Source organism: Montipora foliosa, chromosome 11 (genome assembly GCF_036669935.1).
Source record: "Montipora foliosa isolate CH-2021 chromosome 11, ASM3666993v2, whole genome shotgun sequence".
NCBI classification, from domain to species: domain Eukaryota; kingdom Metazoa; phylum Cnidaria; class Anthozoa; order Scleractinia; family Acroporidae; genus Montipora; species Montipora foliosa.
This window is the reverse complement of record NC_090879.1, coordinates 45,594,947-45,602,446: the sequence shown is the minus strand read 5'-3', so window position 1 is coordinate 45,602,446 and position 7,500 is coordinate 45,594,947. Positions and strand designations below refer to the sequence as shown.

General features: G+C 39.9%; 1 protein-coding gene across 1 annotated transcript in view; it reads right to left on the bottom strand.

Annotated features, from left to right (window-relative positions):
• Nucleotides 1-4,621: 4,621 nt before the first annotated feature.
• The window catches only part of LOC137975002 (probable 3',5'-cyclic phosphodiesterase pde-5), a 58,198-nt gene continuing 55,319 nt past the window's right edge, over nucleotides 4,622-7,500 (bottom strand). Inside the window, exon 29 of the mRNA XM_068822031.1 lies at nucleotides 4,622-7,500. This exon is cut by the window's right edge and continues 1,670 nt beyond it. The gene's annotated coding sequence lies outside the window, so the exon portion shown is untranslated.

The following is a 7,500-nucleotide window of genomic DNA, read 5'->3' as shown; positions in this document are numbered from 1 at the left end:
TCCACGATGTTTTTAGTGAAATTGACAATTTTTCGGATGAGCAGCGAGTGCGGGGTGGGGGGTAGCTGCATACTATCGATCTCAGACGTCCGTTCACGGACCGTTGCCTTCAGTCTGCAATAGACCATTTTTGAATTCTCACGGCTGGACTGGATCTAGCATGAAATGGAGGCTATTGCGGGCAAATCTTTTCAAATGCAAATTAAATTGCCCGTATTATCTTCCATTTCATGCCAGATCCAGTCCAACCATTAGAATACGAAACTAGCCTATTAAAAGATATGATCACGTGATAACATTTTTGTGGCTCTGCGGTTTCGAAATTACCGATCACGTGGCGCTTTTCCTTCGTTTTTCCCACGGCCGAGAAAAGAAAAAAACTTGATGAAAAGTTTCCAGCTGCTTCTTATTTCCTCAGACAAGGCTTTTCCTGGGTTAGCCGTAATAGCTTCGGCCAGTTTTAGTCGCCGTCAACATCGTTTCGCGCTTTTCTCTTTGGGGAGAGCAACAGAAAATAGTGTCACGAGATTGGTGTTTTCGAAACCGCAGAGCCAGAAAAAAATTTATCTCGTGATCAGAATGTTTTAACCACAGACTGAGATCAACGGTCCGTGACGTGGGCTGAAAAAAAAACCTTTGTCCACGGACGTCTGAGATCGTTAGTACATGAAGTAGGGGGTAGTTACATGAGACTGGGACGAACTCAGACCGGCATGAGTACGTATCAGCTTCCGTACATTTCTTTTTATGCGTTACATGAGACCGCCCTGACAATTAACTCAGACCGAGACGAGCCGAAATTCTCATACCGGTCTGAGTTCGTACCGGTCTCATGTAAATCACAACAAATCTCAGACAGTGTCGAGAAATTTCAAGCCTGTATGCTTTTGGGTCAGCAGCCATATATTTATTAGAAAAAACGTATCGTTTCATCCCGAAACCAGGGGTGCTTGCCATTATGCCAAACCGACCAGTCAGAGATAAGTGGGAATACCGAAGGAAAATGGAACGAAATTTTCCGATTAAACCGGGCCAACCAATAGGAATGGCTCTTGCCACTTTTTATCCCTTTTCCGAATTCCCTAATTAGGGACGGACCATTAGAAAAGTGATGGGGGGTGTGGGGGATTTTCAGCTGGTACGAATTTTTTTTTTCGCGCACTGCTTGTGGAGATTTTTTTTTCCAGGTGAAACCCCCTGCACGAATTTTTTTTTAGACAAATATTGCTTTTTTTTTAACAGTGAAATCTTGATTCATTAACTATGTTTTTGTGATGTATAAATTATTCTACACTCACAACAGATCAAAGGATACATGCCACTTTTTAATGCAAAATCTTTTCGAAACTGTACACACAGTGAGAGAGGAGGAAGCCACTTGGAGTGGACGGCTTCCCTGTACATTTTTGCAGTCCCTGCCCTCTGGAATTCCTCTCCCACAGCCTATCATAATGATGCCATACTCCATTCACCAACACAGCCTCTCTGAAAGTTTTAACACTACTACTACATGTAAATGCTCTTTTTCATTTTATTGTAGAATCATTATTCACGGCGATAAGACCCATCCTCTAATTTTTATCGTGGGCACAAATAATTTTATAGAATATTTACAAAGATACCAAATTCTAATATTTATTTATTACAAATTTTATTTTGAGCGAATGTGAGAATGATATATACACATGAGAAACAAAGAGAGACAAAGCTCTTCACCTTGAATCAAGCTATCGGCAACTGATGAGATCCACATGATAGGATCGAAACCGCGGTCTTGCCTGACCAAATAATATGTCAGAGAACTTCCATCTAGAGTCGGGTTATCTTAATGCCTCGACAAAGAAGCAACCTAAAGACATCGACATCAAATATCAAAAGAGCATCGACGAGAACGAATTAACTCCAGAGGTTCAAGGAGGACAGATACTGACCATGGTCACAAACCAAAACACGCTGAAGAAGTCACAAGAACGAGTGAAAGAATTAAAAAAAAACAACGCCTCCAAAGAGCATAACGATCTCCTAAGAAACGCAGAAAAGAAAGGCATACATGCAAAGCCTATAAGAAGCCAGCTACCTCACTGATACAGGGCACAATGTAAAAGGCGTTCAAAGACAAAATGAACCCGGGCCCGGGTCAAACATTTAAAACCAGAAGATCACTCGCTTCTACCGCCGATGAATATATCGGTCGAGCCTAGAATTAAATTGGCGCAAAAGCGAGACGCCATAAGGTCACATTCACATTACTGCTGAGAAAATCAACACCAAGAAACTAAAAACATTACTTTCGAGACCAACCATTTTCTTGGAAGAAAACGTATCACACAGCAGTATAGAGATTCAAATATAAAGCCTCATAGGGCAAAAACTATTGCTAAATGAATACTAAACGAACCGCCTAAAAGAGGCGTCCATTCAAATATGTACTGATCAAGAGAGCAAAATTATGACAAAGGCAACAGAAACCAGATCACGTACAAGGGAGTCGTGTAGGGCTGTCAACCCTTTTTAACAATTTCAAAGTTTGCCCTTTGATTGACAGTTACGTATTGAAATTCTCAAGTTCAAAGCGAACTTATGAAATTTACAACGAACTTCGCAAATCGCCTGTCCAAAGTTTTGTGAAATGCACTGTAAATAAAAGTCACAATTGGACCTTCCTTCTGCATGAATTTTTTTTCTTTACCTTCTTCTTTGCGTGAATTTTTTTTCTTGGCATTTTCCCTTGCATGAATTTTTTTTTGGTTTTTTCCCCATCCCCCCCATCACTTTTCTAATGGTCCGTCCCTTAGGGAAAAGAACCGGTTTGTCAAAAATGGAACGGCGAATTTCGGTCGGAATATTCCAACCGAAATAAGTGGACCACCTCCAGAGGTGATCCAAATATTCCGGTCGGAAGAAACCGAAACGGGCCTTTCCATTTGATTTCCGACCGAAATGCTCTCATGTAGTTGTTAAGACGGCGCAATTTTTAAACGAAAACTAGTGAGCAGCACACTGCCACGAACCATTCTTGTAAAACATGTTTTATTCTCCGACGCGTTTCATCTAACTTTCTTAGTCTAAAGCTATGGCCCCCAAATCTTTATCTCGCCTTACGAAAATATTTCACAACTTCGCCTTTTCTAGTTCGTAAATCCGGCCAAGCCTTCTTGGTTTATGGCGCCAGAACGTAATAGCCACAAATATGGCTTATAAATACTGGTGCAGTGTGTTTGCTTTTAAAACTTGCTGAAGAAGTCTACGAAAGTTAGACGAAACGCGTGGGAGAATAAAACACGTTTTACAAGAACAGTTCACCTGTGGCAGTGTGCTGTTCACTATAGTTTTAGTTTAAAAATAAGAATATATAGTTAGTTTAAGTTAGTTATAGATGAGATAAGTAAACTTTAAAATATGTATAAGCTGGCTGATTTAAGCGAAGCTCTTCTGGCAGTGGGGAGATGGGTTTTGTCCGACCGCCCTCCTCCCCCCCTTCCCAAACCACCCCAGCCTACGGTTCAGTTGTAGAAAGGCAGGATTTAATGATGTTAGACAAATGAAGGGGTTACTTTCTAAAGAAACTGTGGGACTGAGCCGGCGGGGAATTTGGTTGAGTCAAACGAGCTTATGAAGCATTGAGTTGAGTCGAAGCGTTATCCTTAGAGCGACCTCAAGAATCCTATAACCGCCACACACTTTTCCACTTTATTTATTCTCCGAAATTGTCTCAAATACACAGTGTTGTTTTTAGTACCTTTGGATTGAAACTTCACTTTTTTATTGGATAAAGACGAAAAAAGTGGTCATACTTTGATCCATAACCGAGCAATAAAGGGAAATGGGTTCCATCCCGGGTTGACGTCACAGACTTCTTTGCATTGAGACAGCGATCCAAATTAATTTGAGACGTGACCGGTATCGAACCCATTCCCCTTCATTCCTCGGTTATGGCTCAAAGTAGGACCACTTTTCCGGTGTTTCAAAGCCAATAACAAGTGAAATGGTAATTAATCCAAAGGTTCTAAACTAACACAATGTATTTAGCACGATTTCGGAGAATAAATGAAGTGGAAAAGTGCGTTGAGGTGATATGCCCTTTAAGTGGTCCCTGATCGAAATAGGATGTTTATAATTTAGAACGAGTTCATGCTCGTCATGGGCGAAAGACTCTTGCGGAATTTGGAGGACATCCAAGCTTGTGATGGCAATCTTAATGGGGCGTCTATGGAACGTATCAAAACTTGAATCGTCTTGGCATAAAACAAGATAATGCACAGGGACCAACCGGAAAATAATCCGTCAGCAGTCTTCATTAAGGTAAATTAGTACTTTCAAAAAGTGTCCTGCGAATCACGCTTCCTTTTGAATGTTTTTACAAACCGATCTATTTTTGGACTACCTTTTCCGCAAAATAAAAAAAGGCAGTTCCGGTTCGGTGACGCTATGACGTCAAGCTATTTTCTTGTGATTGGTCATCGGGCTCCTGCGGGAGAATTCATTCTAAAAATAAATCTGTCTGTGAAAACGCCGTGACAGGAATATAGGGATGTTGTTTGCCCCAGTCATGGGCTCATGCCCCGAGTCATCATGATCATCACCATAAAGGAATAGAAATCTTTTCACAACAGTGTTATGTTTCGGACTTCATTGGTTGAAGTACCTTTTAATATTTTACAGTGAAACCAAAACGGCGCGACAGAGAACAAGCTACCTGTACTTATAAAAATTAATAGGAAAATTAGAGAGAAAACAGGAACAATTACGTGAGCATTAGGCTGCTTATGACTGCCTTCGGCCTTGATTTCAGTGCACAGAGTCGAAGTGTGGAATTGGAATCATTTCTCCTTCAAATAAACCAGATAAGAATATAACATATATTTCACATCTCTCCTGTTTTCTCTTACATTTAAAGAACTTAAGCAAGGTACGACGGCGGCAAGGATATCGTCGTCTGAAAGTAGAACTTCGCGTTATTCCAGTAAGTTCTGTGATTATTAAGTAATTCGGCATGGAAACATGTACCAATTTTCCTGGGAAATAATTGGTATGAACGGCGTGAATAATTGAAGAGAACGTCATAAATATTACCGTTATCGAGAACTCAAGGTCCCTATAAAAACGCAAAGTTGGTCATTTCACGTTAGTAGGGAGCTTAAGCACGCACGCTTTTTGAGACGCGGACGGCAACCGGAAGAGAAAATTTCACGTGCCAGGACAGTGGTGTCTCCCAAATTTTTATACTAATCATCGCTAATGGAGAAAAAATACTTAGCAATGTAAATGTGGTTGTGTGAAAACAGGTTAAAAGGGAAAAAAAGTTCACTTCCGGTTCCCGTCCGCGTCTCAAAAACGCGCGTGTAGAGCCAGAGTGTTAGAAAATTAAATCTACCGAACTAGAAATGGAAAAACACGCGCAACCGCTTGTCAAATTACGAGAGAAAACAATTTTTTTTACAATCTCGGGCCTGGTTGTTCAAAAGCCGTTTAACGCTAATCCCAGATTAACAATTAACCAAGGAGTTCATTTCTCTACTCCCAAATGTTGTTCGCCGTTGATATTCGGCAAAATTCTACATTAGAGGAAGTAAACCTTGAAAAACGAAAATAAACACAAGAAACATTTATCCAAAAGTTGAAAAAATGGAACCAAAGTTAACTTTCGAACAACCGGGCCCTGCAGGTCAATAAATAAAATATAATAAATAAACAAATAAATAAGCATGTGCACACATACGTACATATTTACAAAGGCTCATTGCTCTTCAAAAGCCAGGCGACTCCCGCATATGGGCAATCTTGCCTATTTTTAGAAACAACTGTCCGCACTGGTTTTTTGTTTTTGTTTTTATTTTTTCAGAAAGTGGATTATACAGTTTTGACGCGACAAATTTAGTGGAAAGCTCGTGTTTCCTTTTCCCGATTGTTTTAAGTATCGTAAAGGTAGCATGACTATGAATTATCCCTTTGTGCTCGTTGGAGCAGACTTTTTGATTGGCATCCCAGGTCTACGAGAGTCACCTAAAAAACACTCTGATATCGTTTTTCATAGAAACTTCTGTTATTATGGTAACGGGCGTCCTATTCGTGAACTACTAAAACAACCATCGCCGATTGACAGCTACAATTCAATTACAACCACTTGTTGATAAATAACTTAATTCAGTTTACATTTAACATTTTTGATTGATGCATCTTTCGGCTAATGGCAGACGGTAGGCCGTTTAATCCTATGATAATTCTCTTACTCAATTATTTCTTGCTCGATACCGTTGCTTACAGCCAAAAAGAAGGCCGAAATGCAACAAGTTTCTTCGATTTTTCGCAAAACGCAAATTTCAACCTGAAGTTTGCCATATCCGACAAGGGGAACTTAATTATGCCTTGAACCTTAATCTCTGTACATTGGCCCTTATATTTATTGTCATTGTGGATTAGAGAAAATTAGATAGATAAATAAATAAATAAATAAATAGATATATACCCGTGGTTTCAATCTCTCTATTGTCATTACTTTGCAGTTTCTCTTTGAAGTTATTATAGATGACCGGCTAATGTAATTATCTATCCTATTTTACAGTACCAAGAAACTGAATGAGAATGAGCTATCAAGTCACAACAGCACTACACTAGGCTAAAAAGGTCCTGGATGCATGGTAAAAGTCTACAATCTGGGACAAAACTTGTTGACACAAAAATGCCAATTGAGCCTCAATTCCAGGATCTGCCTTGAATTTGTTACAGCCGAGTCAGTTTACCTGTTTAACCATCTCCGAATCATATCCTACCAAATCGATAACAAATTCTTAAAACAAGAAAAACAATTGGTGTTGCCTTTGACTTAGCTTTAGAAGGGGTGGAGAGAAGCGTTTCGTGACATTGTTTCACACCTTTGCGAAATGTGGCGAGGGGCAAAAGCTCTCAACAGTTCTGTTTCAGACTGTAGAACGCAAACGGCAACCTAATGTTGGAAAGTTTACGTTATTCGAGTGATCTCTACTATTTTTTTTTACAAGCTGCTCAAGCCGCACATATTACAACTTGCCAATCAGATGCTTCTCTAAAAGTAGCTGTGTAGCTGAACCATGCGCTAAAATTAGATTTTAAAAACTGTCATTGCAAGAGGCCCAAGTATGAGGAATCTGCTCTCTTAACTCATCCTCTCTTGTGTAACAGTAAATAATAAATACCTCTAAGGCGCCTCATGATATACCGATTCGTATTGCTAAATTTAACCAGATGTCAGGGCTCGAAATTAAAAAAAATTCCAAGTCGCCTTTTGGCGACTATCAAAGAAAACATGGTCGCCAAATGCAAAAATGCAGTCGCCAGCTAGTACAAGTACAGGAACTCAGATTAGAGCCTCATTTAATTAGCATTGTTGTTCGGCTTCTGGTAGATTGTGACAGCTGCAGTTGTGGGACAGACCGAAATACTCGATCTTGAATGACTCAAAACATGGAAACACGAAAGAAAAAACTCCTGAGCACTTCTGCGTGACAATCTTACCTTAAGCAG